Genomic DNA, 20,256 nt, shown 5'->3' with positions numbered 1-20,256 from the left:
GGCCAGAGTTCAGGATGACTGAAGAGCTGCAAAACAACAAAAAGCTCTAGAGATCTGCAGAATAGTCTAAAGGTTTTTTCCGAGTAATAATTGGGGCTGTGTGAAGGCAATCATTTGAGTACTATTCAACAAGACCAACAAAAGAATAACATAAGCAGTAAATCAAATAATCCCTGGACCTCACTGAGCTGGGAATAGTTCATGTTCCCAGCCAGAATAGAGCTTCTAATACATGGGGCATTGGATAGCATCTTCAGGAGAGTTATGCTTTACTAGTGGGACCAAATTAGCCCTAAAATAAAAACTGGTTTGGATTAATCCTAACAAATCTTAAAAACAAGCCTCAAAATGTTCAAATTGATCAAGTAACTTCCTCTGTGCCACCATAAGTTCCACACTTTTAAAAATAAAACAAAACCCAGCATTCAACAATGTAAAAATCACAATGTCCAGCATCTAATAAAAAATTACCAGACATGACTTACTATGTGATCATTTCATAATATATACAATGTTATATCATTATGTTGGACACCCAAAACTAATATGTTGTATGCCAACATACTTCAATAGAAAAATAATAGTAGTAATAAAAAGAAAAAAATTATTAGACATGCAAAGAAACAAAAAATATACATAACCCATAACCGGGGGGGGGGGGGAGATCAGTCAATAGACACTTACCTTGGAATGACAGATATACTGGAATTAACAGACACTTTAACAATTATTACAAGTATATTGTAGGATTTGAATGAAATAGGGAACACAGTGATAGAAGATATTTAAAAAGATCCAAATAGAAATTGTAAATATTAAAAATACAATACCCAAAATGAAAGATATATATAATGAAATTAAGAGCAAATTAGACACAGCAGAAAAAAAGATCTGTGAACTTGAAAACAGCAATAGGCACTACCCAAGATAAAGAGAAAACAAAATGAGAAAAAAGCACAGAGCCTCAGTGAAGTGTGTGAAACAATGAAACTGAGTATGTGTACAACAGGAGCCTAGGAACGAGAGAAGAAAAAAGGAAGACATAAAAATTATTGGTCAAAAGTAATGGCATTTCCTCTAAATGTGATGAAGACCACAAATCCACAGAAACTCAGGTAACCCCCAGCAAAAGAAAGAAACCACACCAAGGCACATACTACAATCAGGTTGCTGAGAACTATTGATAGAGAAATCTTAAAAGTATCCAGAGAGGATCATCTGGGTGGCTCAGTCGGTTAAGCTTCTGACTCTTGATTTCAGCTCAGGTCGTGAAAGCCCTGTGTAGGGCTCCACACTGACATCTCAGAGCCTGCTTGGGATTCACTCTCTCCTCCTCTCTGCCCCTCCCCTGCATGCACAGGCACTCTCTTTCTCTCAAATAAACATTTTTTTAAAAATCCAGAGAAAAACATAATTTATACAGGAAAATAAAAATAACAGTAGACTTGTAAAAAAGCAATCCCAGAGAACAATTGAATGATACTATTTTAGATTTGCTATTCTGGCTGGGAGTTGTTGGCAGTTCACCAATAAAAGTCTGGGCAGGGACTATTAGTACCTTACCAGCCACCAGTGATAGTCCCCTCATTATGAGCCAGCCATTGGCTGATCTGACTCTAAAACTCAATTTTAGTCATCTTCCTGGAACTAGTCTTAGTTCTATTATAGGTCATGTTCCCCATATTTTGAGACAAATATTTGCATAGAATATTACTGGAAAGTACTCTCGGGAACACTTGTAAGAAAGTGATGGAGTTGGGATGGGGCAAAAGAAAAAGTTGAACTACAGTGCAATTGCAACAGAGGCCTCAGCTGATCCCATGAGGGGCTCTGAAGCTGAGATGGCTCTTCAGAATTGTCCCAAACAGAGAAAGTGCTAGGCCTTTGTACCTTTATGTAAACCAGTCACTGAATATGGGTTGATTTTGAAGAGGAGGTGTAACCTCGAGTGAGACAACTCCCTTCTACCAAGCATACAGTTCCTAAAGAGGACTGCAGCCAATAGTCCTGGCAGCTGGGGGAATTCATGACATAGCAGTGAATGCAGGTCTGCGTGGAACACCTCATCCTAATGCTAGGATCCCTAGCATTAAAAAGAACAAAAAGCGGCGAGGGGTTGGTGGGGAGGATTTCTGTTAATATAAGACCAGAGAGAAAGGGGGACGGAGGGAGGAGAGGTTGTGAGAATCAGTTTTCATTTAGTTTTTACTTTAGCATTTACTAATTTTAATTTCTCTTGTTAAAAAGTTATTTCCATTTATTGTAGATGATTTGGAAACAAAAGTTTAAATCACCCATAATCTTACCAACCAGATACAGCCCTATGAAAATCTTGAAGTTCTTTCTCCAGGACTTTATGTCTTTTAATGATTCAAGAGAAAGTAGCTCTTTTTTTGTCTTCTAAAACTTCTATGGCTGGTTAGGATTTAAGATTGGTAATAAATTTCCCAAAACTTCATGCCGAAGCTAAAAATACAATGATCAAGACCTCCCATTCTTGTTCATTATGTACAATGTCTCAGATTTTTACATTTGTGGGCTTTCATCAGCTTTCAGGTTACTTGGAAGTTCTGAAGACTGCATTCTGTCTCATGATTCTCACGATCTGATTTGTCAGGCAGCACCTTATGCTCAAGCAAAGAGTCCAAATTTCTTTCTCTTCCCCAGCTTAATTGATACTCTTGTGTCCCCTCTACTAAGACTCATGCCACCTATTGCTAGGCTAGAAATTATCAAGCACGATACTCATTGTTCATTAAACTGAAAATCAAATTTTAATATCAAACAATAGATTGGAAGGAAACACCCAAATGTTGGTTGAATTTAACTTTTGGAATCATTGTTGGATAATTTCTACAATGACTATCTTTTGTTTTGTTTATTTAAACTATTAGGAAGTTTGATTTTGGTGACTCATGGGAAGCAGGGCCATCTGCAGGTCTCCTCTGATGCAGCTCTGATTAGTCCTGAATTGTCTTTTTAAAAGGGATTCGACTCTACTGAATATTTATGGCTTTATAATGTCAAATACAAAGTGATATGAAGCACAAATTTAAGAAGCATAAATTTACAATTACAAATCCCTGTTAGGGATTTTTTAACCCACTGAGCTAATATCAATTGTCGTATGTATAATTATAGCCAAAATAATAAACATAATGTATCGGACCTTCAATATATATGGAATGAGCATAAATATTGGGATCATGCAGGACTGGGTTCTAATTGTGGCTCCATTACATTAACATTTTTAATCTTTCTGACATGCAGTTTCCATATTTATAAAATGAGAATGATACTTCCTTCTTGACATCTTTGAGAGCCCAAATGAGATAACATGTATAAAGTGCCTGGCATAGAATATGCATACAATGTGTCCCAATGAACAATAGTTCCCTTTCCCTTAAAATTAAAACAAACACGTAAGAAAATCTAAAGACTATTTATTGCCTTTGTACCCAGTCTGTTTAAGAGTTGTAAAATATACCATTACCTTTTGAGGGAAAATGGAGTTTGAAGGAACTGTCTTCTTAGGATACTTATTATCCACTGTGCCCTCTGTTTTCATTTTTATGCCTTTTACATTTTAAATATATGTAGATAACTTCAAAGAACATTTCCTCAAGATAATTACAAGCAATTGATAAACAGTACGTGCTGAATTTGGGGGATATGAAGGCTTATTTTTTAATGTGTATATCCTTGTAACTGTTCTAAATTCTATATTTTTTTTCAAGTGAAAACAAATAAATATAAATATCTGGAAAAGGAAAATATATGAGATTATCCTTATATAAAAAATAAATGAGGGGTGTCTGGGTGGCTCAGTCAGCTAAGCATCCCACTTCAGCTCAGGTCATGAACTCAGTTTGAGTTCGAGCCCCATGTTGGCTTGTGCTGACAGCTCAGAGCCTGGAGCCTGCTTCGGATTCTGTGTCTCCCTCTCTCGCTGTCCTCCCTCCCTTGCTTGTGCTCTCTCTCTCTCTCAAAAATAAACATTAAATGGGGCACCTGGGTGGCTCAGTCGGTTAAGCGTCCAACTTCGGCTCAGGTCATGATCTCACAGTCTGTGAGTTCAAGCCCCCCCCCCCCCCCCCCCCCCCCCGTCCGGCTCTGTGCTGACATCTCAGAGCCTGGAGCTTGCTTCGGATTCTGTGTCTCCCTCTCTCTCTCTCTGCCCCTCCCCCGCTCACACTCTCTCTATCAAAAAATGAATAAATGTTAAAAAAAATTTTTTAAAAACATTAAAAAAATGATAATTCCCTCTCTCCACCCTTCAAGTCTTTGCTTCTACATGGAACAAGACAGGAAAGGAGAAGGCTTAACTGAACAATTCAGATTTGGGATAAACTTTCTAAATTCTTAATATATACTCTCAAGGGAACCCGAATTATGTAGTAGACAATTATTTCTCTTTGCAGACTTTTCTACCAAGAACTCAGAAAAATCTTTGCCTTGGGGGATTTTATCATCTATGTAGAAAGCTGACACAAATACAGTTACCTTGGTAAATACTACACCAAGACAAGATCCTTTGCTAATCCAGCATTTAAGACATGTTGGAAGCATGAATCATGCTATGATGATTCATAAAGTCCAGGCTGAGCTAAAAGAAATATAGTAACACCTGTGCTATCTGGAAAACACAGGCCAGAATAATTAGTAATTAATCATTTTACTACTGGTTTCCAAAGACTTCCGAATCACATTAATTGGCCTTTGTTAACATCTACTATGTTACTGTGTGTTATTTGCGGTAACAGTCACGAGTCCCTCTCATCTTCACCTGACTGAATCAGACTGTGTCCTTAGTACTTAGCTGAGGCACCCCCTCCTCTATGAAGTGGCTCTCTTGTGTGTGCTCCCAAAAGACCCCATGCCTATGTCCAGTACTGAGCTTACCACAAGTTGTTAAAATATTTGCTTACCTGTCTGTCTCCTTCCATCAAACCATGAGCTTCTAGAGGCTAGGAACTGTCTTGTTCATTATTATCTCCAATACCTATCAGTGCCTAGCATACACTTAGGAGAGATTCAAGAGATGTTAAATGAAATAAATAGCCAGCTGCATGGATCTGTCTTGGGCATGGGGCACCGAAGTCGCTAAATGAGATTTTATAGAATAAATGTTTCTGAAAAGCTCTCTTGTGTACAGTGTCTAAGATTTTCACAGAACCAATCAGTTCTTGATCCTCATTATTCACAACTCCATATTTGTGAACTCGTCTGCTTTAACCCTCAAACTGACACTTGCAGCACCTTCACGGTCATCCCTGGACATACCCAGAGCGGCGTAATATTTGAATCACCAACTCGCATGTCTCCAACTAAGGTTGAACAAGGTGACATTCTGCCTTCTTGTTTCAGCTCTCATACTCTAAGTAATCGTCCTTTTTTTGCAGTCTATGTGGTGCTATGTTTTTTTGCATTATTGTGCTTTTGGTCTGTGGTTTCACTGTTTAAAATTAACCCCAAGCATAGAGCTAAAGTGCTATCTAATGTCCCTAGGCATACCAAAACTGGAATGTGTCTTACAGAGAAAATGCATGTGTTAGATAAGCTTCATTCAGGCATGAGTTATAGCACTGTTGGCTATGAGTTAACGTTAATGCATCAACAACATATATTAAATAATATGTCTTTAAACAAACACACACAAAACAAGGTTATGAATTAATGGATTGATGAAAATGTGACCAGAATCTCACAGGAACCTAAACTTGTAATTATCCTAGAAGCAAGTTTTCAGTATTTGCTAACTCAGTATCCATGGTGACTTTATAGAACATTATTGCAAATAATGAGAATCAGTTATTTGCATTGCCATATGTTTACAAAGCAGTGGAGGTGTCATTACTGATTTTTCCCCTATACATTTCTATATTTCCTGTATTTATTACAAACATGTACTAATTTTATTACAAGGATAATATTTTTCGGAATATATATATTGTTGGAGATAGTGTGGTATGATGAGTACAAAACACTGATTTAGCAGTCAGGTCTGGGTTTGAGTTACTGTTCTGTCATTCACTAGCCATGTAACTTTGGAAAAGTTATTTAACTTTTCACAGCTGTTTCCCCTTGTGTAAAACAGGGATGATACTATGTACCTTGGGGAGTTATTTTGAGAGTTAGAAACAATATATGTAAAATATCCAGCTCACAATGTAGTACACAACACACCCTCAATTAAAACACAGCTATTAAGGGGCGCCTGGGTGGCACAGTCGGTTAAGCGTCCGACTTCAGCCAGGTCACGATCTCATGGTCTGTGAGTTCGAGCCCCGCGTCGGGCTCTGGGCTGATGGCTCAGAGCCTGGGGCCTGTTTCCGATTCTGTGTCTCCCTCTCTCTCTGCCCCTCGCCCGTTCATGCTCTGTCTCTCTCTGTCCCAAAAATAAATAAACGTTGAAAAAAAAATTAAAAAATAAAATAAAATAAAACACAGCTATTAATATTATTAGCTTTCTGCTGGGACCAAATTGTGGAGGCCCAAACAAGCCTCAGAGGCTCAGAGGCTCACAGGACTTAGGGCATTCATGTTTCATCCCAATTGCTAACCCCATTCACAAGCACAAGTTTTATAGATTCGGTGCTTCAGCTTCTTTCCACTTGTGTTCGTTCTGTCAACTATTTTTTTAGTGTCCAAATGTGCAAGAACTTTTCCAGTTCTCTTTTCTGATGTGCTAAATCATGTGATTTAGACCTTTGTGGAACTACAGTGACTTTGACCTCGGCTTATATACCCCATCAAATACCAGGATATGGGAGCTGGGACAATTAACTCTAAAAAGTAGCCTATTTTAGAAAGAGCTTCTTTTTAATCAAGTCCCATCAGATATTTGCTTAGGTACAGTCCCAGCTGTTTGCCTTTTAAACTGTTTAATATGTGTGGCATGATAGTGCTTGATTTTCCCACAATGACCTCCCAAAGGTGTTCTACGTACTTCTTCCTTTTAAAAATTCATATTCTGCTCTCTCTCTACCAAGCTGGGAAGATTAAACTAACAGTACATTTATGAGAGTCTAGCCTGAGATGGTCAATAGGATCTGACTGTTGTACAGATTTAGCATACTTCTAAATTGGAAGCTCTATTTCAAAAAGGAATTTTTGAGAATAATTGAGTCCGCACCTCAGATAAATTTAATAAGAATGACTTGGACATAATTCATGACAGAATTCATGCTTCTAAAAATAAACTCACAGTGGGAGTTCCACTTGGTCTCCCATACAGGGAGGGGCAGCAGTGTATTTCTGTGTGTCCCCCCCCCCCATCATGATCTCAACTGTGTTGTCCTGTTCCTGAGTATAAGAGCACTTGAGATGTCACTATCTGTGTACCCATGTGTTGTCCAAGAGGCTGACAAAATCCCTCCACGCATGGCTCAGTGCGCCACTGCTGCCATTACCAACACAGCTTTGCTGACCTCACCCTTCAGTGTTTTCCTCTTGTCTCTGCTTTTCTCCTGCACACTGAAATGGCCTCTCTGTACATCCTCTTTGTTTTTGCTTCAGCTCTGAAGCCATGTTGGAGAGACTATTTACCTTTGGGAAATGATATTCTTTTGCCACCAACCCCCTCACCATGTGTTTCTTCTGTAACACACCCTGGATCTTGGGAACAGGAAACAGTAAGTAGTTTTTTTTCATTCCAGAACATCCTGGGCCATAGCTACACAGCAGGGATCAAAGCAGGCACACATCAAAAACACCCCAACCGAGAGGAGCAGCCCTCAAGCTTCAGCGCCTCTGGCTCTTGTTATCATCACTGCCTGTGAGTCATGTGTATCTCATCTCATCTTTCCCCTGTCTGCTGTTCCTTCTCCAGGCTCTGCGAGAAATCTCTTCTTTACCAAAAACTTTCTTAACAATTCAAGATAAAAACTCCCTCAACTTTTCCCATCTTTCTTCCTCATATAATTAGTAATAGATAAATAATTTCAGTGATATTCATTTGACATTTCTTAAGCCCTTATTGTGTGCCAGATACATGCTAAGTGATGAGCCTTAAAAAATGAATGACACACTCCCTACTCTCAAGGAGCTTTTGAGTAATGGAGCAAGACAGCCAACACATAAACAGTTCTAATATAGTATAATACAGTCAGTGGTGGAGGCAGGCAAAGGGGCCTTTGGGAGTAAATAAGAGGGATGCTATTTCTCAGATAAGGCGAAGCCCCTAGCTGAGTATTTTTCCAGGCAGTGGGTGCTGGGATGTTGAGGAGGGGTATGCAGGAAAAGGGCGAATCATAGGGATGAGATACAGATCTGTTCTGTTAGGGAGGAATAATAGAAGCAGAAGTGCTGAACTACGTATTTGAGGCAGGGAGTTACTGGAGACACAGCTGGGAAGAAAGAACATAAAAATTTATCTGACTCATATTCAAAAATTTGGGCTTTATCCTATAAAGATGAGCTTTACTAAAATGCATCCTCCTGTGTCTGCTTGAATAACAGGCCCCCAAACAAGTTCATGTCCTCATGCCAAAACCCCCTGATTATCAACCTTATAAAACTTAAAAAAAACAATAACAAAAACCAACCAAACAAAAAACCATTGCAAATGTGATGAAAATAAAGATCCTGAGATAGAGCGATCATCCCAGATTATCTGGGTAGACCCAATATAATCACAAGGGTCCTTATAGAAGAAAGACAGGAGGAATACGGAAGACAGATGTGAAGAGATGGAAGCAAAAAACAGAAGAGAAAATGCTGCACAGCTGGCTTCAAAACAGGAAGGGGCCACAAGTCAAAGAATAGAAGCAACCTCTAGAAGCCGGAAAAGTCAAGGAAATAGATTCTCCCCTAGAGGCTCCAGAAGGAAAGTGACCTTGTCCAGCCAATTTAGACTTCTGACTTCTAGAACCATAAGATAATAAATTTGTGTTGTTATGGTCACTAAGTGTGTGGTAATAATAGGAAATTAATACAACTCCTGAAGACCAGAAATTTTGGGGTTTTTTTCTTCTGTATCTTAAACAGTACCAGAATACACCACCCCAAAATATGCCTCTTTGGCATGTGGGTTATTTTGAGCTAAAGGCTACTGAGAACCAGAACACCCAGAAAAAGATCTAAAATCAGGGCACACGTTTCCCTTTTGTAAAAGAAATTCACATTTATGGAGGAAATTTCCATTTGTAAAGACGTCCCCCTTTCCTATAACAGGAAAAGGAGAACTCAACAACTCACCAATGGAGAAGGCACTGACAAATCTGGTTAACAAATCTTATTAAACCTTATTACACTGTTGCTTACTATACGTTTTCTGGCCACCTTCCCACAACTTACCTTTCTTCCCAAAAGCCCTCTACCTCTTTATCAACCACCCCCAAAATGTAAAAGCTTACCATGACTATTTATGTAACTCACACTTCTGCAGTTAAGCAATTTCAGCTGGGCTCAAGACAGTTTTTCTGGTCTTGCCTGACCTGTAATGTCCTCAGCTGAGATGAATCGTCTTCATTTCATGTGGTCTCTCACCTTCTAAGCAGGCTAGCCTAAGCTTTTTTTCATGGCAGAGTCAAAAGTCCTAAGACACAGAGTGGACTTGGGCAATACCTCTAGAGGATTAGGCCTGGAACTGGCACAGCATCTCTTCTACCACATTCCATTGGTCTAAGGAAGTCACAGACCAGCCCAGTTTCGAGGAGTGGGAAAACAGATTCCATCTCTTGATAGAAAGAGTTATAAAGACAGATTGCAGAGGGCATGAATAAGGGCCACCATTTGTCATCAATCTTCCACATGACCCAATGATTCTTTTCTGTCTTACCTCAGCATCATAACTACTCTCCTTCTGAAGTGACAGAAATAATAATAACTGACATTTATTGAGCACTTGTTGCCAGGCAGTATTCTAAGTACTTTGTATTAATAATTTATTTTATTCTCAGAAGAACTCTTTGAGGTAGGTATAATTATTACTGGCATATTAAAAGAGGAAACAAAGGCACAAGGAGGTAAAATAATTTAAGAGATCCTCTCCACCAGGAAAAAAAAAAAAAAGATCTCAGAGGAGCCATGTGATGCTGCTGAGAATTAAGACAGAATTGAACAGCTCTCCAGATCATCTGAAGGCATGAACACTTTTCCATAGCCTCCGGTCACAACAAAAGGCATTCCTTTTCCACAAGATTCAGACGCTAAAGCACTCAAGAGAATGAAGCTGTCCCACCATTGTTAAAGAGAGAGTTGTACATTTACAGTCTCAGGCAATGATTTTTAAAAGGCAAAATTTTAAATCATTAACGGGAAGAATTCCTCTGTGTAAGTTTTCTTCACCATCCCTATAGAATCCGTTTTGTTTTAATTCCAGCAATCTGAATCAAGTGACAATGATGACGGACACTGGGAACATCAGGAATTATAGGAACTTACAATTTGACATAGCAAAGTAAACTGGAATTAATGAGACAATACTAGAAGAAGAACCAAAGAGGTAGTTCCAGAGAATTGAGTCTTTCCTTAGAGCCAAAAATGACCCTGACTGGCCTCAACTTTGAAGCATGCTCTAACCAATAAGAACAAGGTCCCTTGCCTCTCTGTCTGATCTACCTCTGATCTTGCCTTTTAAGGTTTTCCTACCCTGATAACAGGCATCTAAGTTCTATTGTTCCTACCTTGCTTTAGCCAGCCTGCATGCCCTATTGTGGTGTTTCTCCATCTTGTCTTAACTACCAACTTAGATCTAATGAGCCTGAATCTTCAGAGAGAGAATCTGTATTTCTAAAAAGTATCCCAGGTGGTTCTTATGACAATGTAGATTTGGTAAACGCTGCTTTATCTCTCATGTAGCATGATTTTAACTAACATGACTGTTTGAATCTAGAAAGATCACAGCTTAATTCTTATTGGCTTGACAGACTCCTACAAGCTGGGTTCATGAAAATTGGTTTCCATGGTGGGAAGTAAATTTTGCCAGGGAACTCAGTCTGGACATTCATATTGGGTATAGCCCAATTGAGAGACAAGACTTAGAGCCCCACCCCTGATAATCAAAAGTGACATAGAAAAGTGCTCTCTGGGGGCACCTGGGTGGCTCAGTCAGTTAGGTGTCTGACTTGGGCTCATGTCATGATCTCACTGCTCGTGGGTTCGAGCCCCGCGTTGGGCTCTGTGCTGACAGCTCAGAGCCTAGGGCTTACTTCAGATTCTGTGTCTCCCCCTCTCTCTGCCCCTCCCATGTTTGTGCTCTGTCTCTCTCTCTCAATAATGAATAAATGTTAGAAAAAAAAAGAAAAGAAAAAGAAAAGTGCTCTCTGGCATCCATATGGGCCACACATGGGCTGTCAGAAGTAAATGTTCTCTGGCGGAGAGAAAAGATTAAAATTGACAAATATGAAAATATGCTTTGACATACCCCAAATCTAGTTGCTATACTCCACACCAAGGCCATTTTAATTCTTTTTTTTTCATTCTATTTTTTTTTCAATATATGAAATTTATTGTCAAATTGGTTTCCATACAACACCCAGTGCTCATCCCAAAAGATGCCCTCTTCAATACCCATCACCTACCCTCCCCTCCCTCCCACCCCCCATCAACCCTCAGTTTGTTCTCAGTTTTTAAGAGTCTCTTATGCTTTGGCTCTCTCCCACTCTAACCTCTTTTTTTTTGTTTTCCTTCCCCTCGCCCATGGGTTCCTGTTAAGTTTCTCAGGATCCACATAAGAGTGAAACCATATGGTATCTGTCTTTCTCTGTATGGCTTATTTCACTTAGCATCACACTCTCCAGTTCCATCCATGTTGCTACAAAGGGCCATATTTCATTCTTTCTCATTGACACGTAGTACTCCATTGAAGGCCATTTCAATTCTAAGTTGAGAATAAAAGCAATGAGACTTTTACTAATAAGTTAGATACACTTTTCAAACTTTAATATCCTAACATGTAAATGGGAGGTTTGTACTAGATAATCTCTAAGCTCCTTTATACTAATCTTGGATTCTGCGTTGGTCTAGTCAAAGAAAATATAACTAGTCATTGGTATGACTGAAATGTTTATTGAATTGCTGGTAGTTTTACTATATTAATCTGACTGTTAATTCAATAAAGACCAACAAATCTATTTATTTCTGTAAACCCAGCTAATGTTTCCAACTTAATCCAAGTTTGGACATCGGGCAGGGAGGAAGAAGGAACTCCTTGTCACTTCCTTTTCTCTTCACCTCTTACATTCCCAGAAGCTCTGAAAGAATCCAGTGGCCCAATGACTGATTAAATAGTTTTCCTCCATTCCATAGTAGAGAAATTCATTTAATGCCCTTCATAGAAGAGATGGCACCACTGTCTCTTCTACCCTATTTCAAATGTGAACTTTATACTGATTCTTTCAAATCTATGTTCTACTAGTTAGAAGCTTCACAGCCATAACAATCTAAAATAGATCTTCTCGGGGCGCCTGGGTGGCACAGTCGGTTAAGCGTCCGACTTCAGCCAGGTCACAATCTCGCAGTCTGTGAGTTCGAGCCCCGCGTCGGGCTCTGGGCTGATGGCTCAGAGCCTGGAGCCTGTTTCCGATTCTGTGTCTCCCTCTCTCTCTGCCCCTCCCCCGTTCATGCTCTGTCTCTCTCTGTCCCAAAAATAAATAAACATTGAAAAAAAGATGTTTTTAAATAGATCTTCTCAATGTAACAGTTAAAATGTAATTTCAGTGCAATTGGAGCCTTTCTAAATCAGTTGTTCAAAGAAATTCCTAATTAATGAATATAAATAATCACACATTACCCACTCAGAAATGTGTCCTCATACAAAAATATATAAAAAAGCAATTTAGCTCAACAGTAGATGATTCAAACAAAAAAATCTATAGTGTCCACTCAGAAGTGTGAACACTAAAAATGAAAGTGATTTTTAAGATGTAGTTTCTTCGAATAATTGCCTCAACTGTATATGACCAGGCAGTTATGATGAACTTAGCTAAAGAAAGATCATGAGAGATTTATAGTGGGAAAAAAAAAGCTAGCAAATCGGATTGAATGTGAATTTCTGCATTTATGATTGATGCCAGAAAAAGTCATTGTAGCAGTTTCACGGAATATCTCACAGCTTGAATGCACATTTTTGTGCCATTATCAGCAGTTGCAAACTAATCCTCAAAGCTTGCATGGTAAAAACAAAACAAAACAACAACAAAAAACAAAACAAAACAAAGCTTGCATGGTAAACTATTAGAATCTAATTTAATTTCCGCCCCCCCTTGACCTTTTTTTTTTTTTATGTAACATAAGCAGAGTTTGGAAATAAGTCAATTTGACAAGTCTGACTTGAGCATCTTTAATGAATTCTTTTCTGATATTTCACTTCTTCATAATTATATTTGATGTCCTATCAAATATCTGGCCAGATGTTGAATTATAAAATATCATTAAAGCCCCATAACTTATGCACAACTTTACCATGTTTTCTTTTATGTGTGGCTTCTCTCCTTCTCTTCCCCTGTGTGCCCTTGTACTATTCTGACCTTCTGAGAAGCAACTTAATTCTGGCAGAGGTTTTCGATGTGACACCTCATTTTACAAACTTGATTGGAATTCAGGGTATTGAATCATGGCTTGAATAGTTTGACCTAAGCTACAGCATTATATTTCACAAATATCCTAAAAAACAATCTTCCTGCCCATTTTCTACAGTGGCCCAAGGCCATTTGATTATAAAATGTATGCTTTATTGAATATACATTTTTTAAAAAAATGGGTATTCTCTTCATAAACCATAATAATAGCATCCTCATCAAATATAGATATTACCTTGCTAAATGGGTTTACCTCTTCCTTTTTTTAGAGTTATGCTCCCAGAGTCATTTTGAGATAGTGAATTAACCTATAGAAGGATGAAGTGTTGTTCATTCACCTCTTCATTCATTTTTAGGCATTGTTCTTTTTAAAAAAAATTTTTTTAATGTTTATTTTCGATAGAACACAAGGCAAAAAAGAGAAGAGAGAGATACAGCATCTGAAGTATGCTCCAGTCTCTGAGCTGTCAGCACAGAGCCCGACACAGGGCTAGAACCCACAGACCATGAGATCATGACCTGAGCTGAGGTCGGTCGTCCAACAGACTGAGCCGCCCAGGCACCCCTTCTAGGCATTGTTCTTGGTCCTAGAAACCCATACATGGATCCTGCTGCCAAGGCCATGATCCACAATTAACTGCTGCCTTTTAAAAAATTTATCTATCAATTTATTGCTTCATATTGGAAGAATATAGAGCTGCCTTTGCCATATCATGAAGTAAGTACTGGATATTGCTCAAGTGGACATATAATTAGCTTCTCACTTGTTTGAGTTTAGGAAGTACTGCTGTTTATTTGTTTACATTTGAAGGCAATAAAAAGCTTGACGTTGTCACAGAGATTAGTATTAAAACTTTAAAAAAACATATACTGAGGGGCACCTGGGTAGCTCAGTTGGTTAAGAATCTGAATCTTGATCTCAGCTCAGGTTTTGATCTCAGGGTCATGACTTCAAGCCTCACACTGGGCTCCACACTGGGTGTGAAGCTGACTCACAAAAAACAAACAAACAAACAAACAAAACAAACAAACAAACAAACAAAAAAAAACATACTGAGCACATAACCCTATTATTATTACACACCAACCTCATTTGGGCTTGAGAATAAATGTGTTGGCTATTTTTACTGTTAGGTGTCAGACCTAACCTGACCTTTTGGTTAAAAGTAACCAAAAGACCCATTTATCCAAAATAACTTCCTTGACAGTCAACCCTAATACTGAAAATTTATACCATTCATTCATCCATCTAATCATCCATTCATTTGTTCACTCACTTATACCGGCTGTGTTCTGCATTGTGCTAGACAATGGGGATAAAAGACTAAATAAAAACACCCTAATCTTGATGTAGAGAAGCAGACAGATTGGTTGGGGAAGCAAATAAATTGCCAATTATAATACAATACAGGTGTTACAATGGGGAAATACAAAGCTGTGAGGTAATGCATGTCATATGTTGTATATTCTTGGGGTTATATTGTCTATCTTAATTAAATAAAACATCTCAATGAGTGAAAAAAATAATAAATTAGGCAAACACTTGTGCTCATGCAAACTCTAATGAAGTCTGATGAAGAAAGGGACTTTGGGGCACCGGGTTGGCTCAGTCGGAAGAGCACACAACTCTTGATCTTGGAGTTTGAGCTCCATATCGGGTGTAGATTAAAAAACTTTAGAATAGGGAGTTTCTCTTTTGATTCACTACCATATACATAGTGTACACACTATTTGTAAGTCTTAACAGTCTTTTTAAAATTTCTTGCCTCCTGCATTATCCAGCCTGCATTAGCATATTATGCCTAATGCCTTTAGTCATAAAATACTATAATCTCACTTTCCCACTTCCAAAGATATGTAACCCACACCCCCCAAGTTGTTCTATATGAAGTTTAAGCAGGTCTCTGAAATTTATGTCAAAAATTTTATCAATTGGTGAACTTCAGCTCCCAACCAAAATTAAGCTCTTAAAGACTAGATTTATCCTCTTGCCTGAAATAATAAAAATTAAAACAACAGTGTCCGAGATACTCAACATCATATGATAAAAAATGATGATCACTAAACAAGGTAAGTCATCCAAATATACCAGCTTAGTGCTATGAAATGTTTCTGTGCTGTGATGCCCAGAAAGTGAACCTAGATAGAACCTAGAAGATTCTAGTTGCGGAGATGAAGCTGAGAATCTGAGGAGAATGCAGTGACTTAAAATTCACAAGAAGGAGTCCCACAGAGGGGAAAACCTACAGAGAGAATTCTGAAGCTCTGCATAATTTCCCCCTTAAGTATTCTGCTGAATATTTATCAGTGCTTTTATGTAAGCAAATTACCCAAGGCCAAGAGGAATCTGTCTGGATTAGAGGAAATTATAGTCACCTGCATTGAACTGAGAGTAGGACCTATCTATTACCACCATCCAGACTAGAATCTCATGATTCATGGAGAATTTAGTAGAACATACAGAAAAATTCTGCCTTAGTATTTGGACAGTACTGGCAAATTGGCCTTACGCTGCGCATTTCAATCCCACTTGAGAAATCTTAATAACAAAACTCAAAAGGACCTGTTTCCAAAAACAATGAGTCCCAGAACAAAGCACAAAAATGTTTAAAGAAATATAAATAAACCTAGCAACCAATGAAGTAAAAATGTAAATGCCTGGTATCCAATAAAAATTACCAGGCATGCAAAGAAGCAGAAAAATATAACCCATAATTAAGACAAAAATCAGTCAATTGACACTGACACATATGTTATAGGTATCAGACAGGTATATTAAAATATTCAAAAATTTAAGTACAGATACAGGAAATATTTTAAAAAACCCAAATAGAAATTCTAGAGATGAAAACTACAACGTCTGATATGAAAATACACTAGATGGTATTAACAACAGAATTGATTAATCCAAAAGAAGGCAGAAAAAAGGGGAGGGACAAAGAATGGAAGAAATGAACAGAAAACAATAAGATGGTAGGCTCAAATTTAACCATATCAATAGTCACATTAAATATGAATGGTCTATATATCCCAACTAAAAGACACATATTATCAAATTGATAAAAAAGACCAAACTATATTCAGCCAACAAGAAATTCAGTTTTAAACACAAACACACACATATATATATATATATATATGTTTAAAGAGATGGGTCTTTGGAGCACCTGATTGACTCAGTCAGTTTAGAGTCTGACTCTTGATTTCAGCTCAAGTCATGATCTCATGGTTTATGGGATCAAGCCCTGTGTTGGGTTCTGCACTGACAGCACAGAGCCTGCTTGGGATTCTCTCTCTCTCTCTCTCTCTCTCTCTCTGTCTCTGCCGTACCCTGCTTGCATACTCTGTCTCTCAAAATAAATAAGCGTGAAACAAAATTAATTAAAAAATTAAATTAAAAAAGATGGTTCTTTGAGATCAATAACACTGATAAACCCCTAGCCAGATTTATCAGTGAAAAAAAAAGGAAAAAGGTATAGTTACCAATATCAGGAATGAGAAATGCAACATAACTACAGATTCTACAGATATTAAAAAAATAATATGGAATTATTATAGACAACATTATACCAATATATTCACTAGCTTAGGTGAAATGCATAAATTCTTTGAAAGACATAAACTAACAAATCTTATGAAATAGATATCTTAAATGAAATAGATAATCTAGAGTCCCGTCTCTACTAAAGAAATAGAATTTGTCATCAAAACCCTGTCAAAAAACAAAAGTTTCAGGCTTAAACGGCTTCACTGATGAAGTCCATCAAACACTGAAGGGAGAAATAATAGTAATCTGTACAGAGTCTTCCAGACAAGTTAAGAGCTGATAACAATTTCCAACTCATTCTTTAAAGCCATCATAAACTAACCAAAAACATTACAAGAAACAATACACTATAGACTAATATCCTACATGAACATAGATGTAAAAGTCTTAAACAGAATCTAAAAGTTGATTAAAATGATAACATATGTTTCTGGTTTATCCCAAAAATGCAGAGTTGGTTTAATATTCTAAGAAAATAAATATAATTCACCATATTAACAAACTAATAAATAATAATCATATGATAATCTTAATGAAAACAACAACAACAAAAAGCATTTGACATAATCTAACCTCCATTCCTGATTCAAAACCCTCAGTATGTAGAAAATTTCCCCAACCTGATAAAGGGCATCCATGAAAAAAGCTATAGCTGACATCACACTTTATGGTGATAGACTCAGTATTTTCTACTTAAGATCAGGAATTAGACAAGGATGTCCTCTTTTACCACTTCTATTTAACACTGTCCTGGAGGTTCTAGTCAATAAAATAAGGTGAGAAAAGAAATAAAAACCATCTAGATTAGAATAGAAAAAGTAAAACTGTCTTTATTTACAGCAACATGATCTTCTATTAGAAAATATGATGGAATCTACTTAAAAAACTGCCAGAATAAATGAGTTTAGGAAGAATGCAGGATACAACATCAATTTACAAAAATATATTTCCATAAGCTAGCATCTAACAAGCAGAAATTCAAATTTAAATAAGTACGATTTACATTGGAATAAAATATTTAATAACTACTTACTAAGTGCTGGGCTTTACCACACAGTGACAAATAAACAAGGGCACTGTCTCAAGAAACTCTCTAAGTAGGGAAACAAGAACAAAAACAGATAATATACTCCAATAAGTAAAGGAATAAAGATATATGTGGACATTCAGTCAATTGTTATTAACAAATTTCTTTTATTAGTAAACCTATTTTCCCATTGTCTGAGAATGACCCATAAATAATCTAAAATTTCATAAACTGGATTAGCACAACCAGGATTCCTAATGCTATTAGAATAGTTCTTTTTCTGATATTCATGTGCCTAAAGTTAAGAGGATAAGTTATTCCTAATCCACATTTGAGGTTCTTTTGTCTAATCAGTTCTCTGGTCCAGAGAGGGTGAAAAAAGTCTGTTCTGAAAGATTTCAGCTGTGCATTCTTCTTTGCATTTGTACCAACTTGCAGAACCAGAGAACTTAAAAGTGTACTAAGGCCTTAAATAGCTGAGGCACCATTAATCCACTAGGGCTGGCCCAGAATCCTCTTTTGTGCTTTGTGTGTCTGTGTGAAGCAAGAGCTAATTAATTAAAATAAGACTATAATCAACATTTTAAGTAAAATATTTTAAATTCTTCAGAGAAAACAAACCCAAATTCCACTCATTTTATAAACACAATTCTAAGATTATTCTCGTGCTCAATTCACTAAGGCAGTTATTTTAGTGACCTATATTAACTCGATTGAACAAACAAATTTTATTGAGTTCTTATACTGATGCCCTGAACATAATGATGCATAGGCTCTACCTTTTTAAGGATATGTCAAAACATATCACACCCAAGCCAGAGACCACAAAGTAAACTATTACTCACATAGCCATGTGCAAAGCAAGGGGATTTCCTGAGGGGCAAGACCCACCAATAGGAGAGCACTCTGGGGGTGCTTGGGTGGCTCAGTCAGTTGCGCGTCTGACTTCAGCTCAGGTCATGATCTCAGAGCTCATGAGTTCGAGCCCCACATCGGGCTCTGTACTGACAGCTCGGAGCCCGGAGCCTGCTTCAGATTCTGTGCCTCCCTCTCTCTCTGCCCCTAACCCACTTGCATTCTGTCTCTGTCTCTCTTAAAAATAAATAAGCAGTAAAAAAAAATTTTTAATGAAATAAAATTAAATTAAATTAAAAGAGAGAGAGCACTCTGGTATCTACTAGAGAAGACAGAAGATAGAGTGTGCATGGTCAGGGGACTATATATATCTATCTCCTTCCCCATGACATTTTTCAATGATGCCAGGGCAGACTAATTTTGGCAGCGGTGGGGAGATAAGAGGGGCAGGATATTTGCCTTGCATGATTTATGGAGGTGCAGCAGAAGTGAGTGCAGAGATTTTGCTAGTCTATTGGTTTTCACCCTGGGGGAGCAGCTGGGGTGGCTGCCAGTTTCCATCCTGACAGGTGTTGAATGGTTTAGCCAAATGTCATTGTGCTAGGTGATTTAATTCTATCACTCAGCAATCATCAAGAAGCTCACAAACTAAAGTGGAAGATAGACATGCTAACAATAAAACAATGTAACGTGATACATATAAAAATGGACTTACATAAACGTTTCCAAAAAAAGTATAAAAGAGAGCATTCTGTCTGAGGCATCACAGGAAGGTGATGCTCTATCAGGGTGGTGATAGAAACTAGACATATACCAGATGGACAAGGGAAGCATGAGAAGAAAAAGAAAACTTTTTCCAAGAAAAGTTAGCTAGACTCTATGAACAAAGGGAAGCATGAAATGGTACACAACTGATGAGAAGCAATGAGCAGCTTGGTACTGCTGGAGCACAAATGAAAGAGAATGGCAGATGAGGACACAAAGACACAAATGACGTAGGCAGGGATCAGGGTATGGGGGATCCTATAGTCATGCTAAAGTGCTTAGACTTTATCTAGTAAGTAATGCAGACCTCTTGAAAGCCTCTAAGAATAGAAGGGACATGGTCTAATTTTCCTTTAAGAAGAATCACTCTGACAGTATTACTGGGGAATGGTTGAAGATGCAGATTAGGGACAAGTTAACTGGGAGGCTTCCAGGAGCATCTGTCTACAAGGAGTACTAAAATCTTATTAAGCACATGATAAAATCGAGAAGATAATATTTATCAGAACTTAAGTGTGGGGTTAGAAATAGTACTTATA

General features: G+C 37.8%; 1 long non-coding RNA gene across 8 annotated transcripts in view; it reads right to left on the bottom strand.

The window, feature by feature from the left end:
- LOC109502383 overlaps positions 1 to 20,256 on the bottom strand; it is a 44,514-nt gene that overhangs the window by 9,823 nt on the left and 14,435 nt on the right. For 2 of the 8 annotated variants that reach the window (XR_002160951.2, XR_002160952.2), the window contains exons 1-2: positions 18,943 to 19,128; positions 18,104 to 18,163 (exon numbers count right to left, since the gene is read on the bottom strand). The exons of 2 other annotated variants lie outside the window; for them this stretch is intronic. This is a non-coding gene — a long non-coding RNA (uncharacterized LOC109502383). Of the gene's footprint in view, positions 1 to 18,103; positions 18,164 to 18,942; positions 19,129 to 20,256 lie in introns of those variants that run through there. 4 more of the 8 variants (XR_002160949.2, XR_002160950.2, XR_006583709.1 and 1 more) reach the window with 3 other exon arrangements.

This window comes from Felis catus, chromosome C1 (assembly GCF_018350175.1).
Source record: "Felis catus isolate Fca126 chromosome C1, F.catus_Fca126_mat1.0, whole genome shotgun sequence".
Taxonomy (NCBI): domain Eukaryota; kingdom Metazoa; phylum Chordata; class Mammalia; order Carnivora; family Felidae; genus Felis; species Felis catus.
This window is presented reverse-complemented; position numbering and strand designations above follow the sequence as displayed.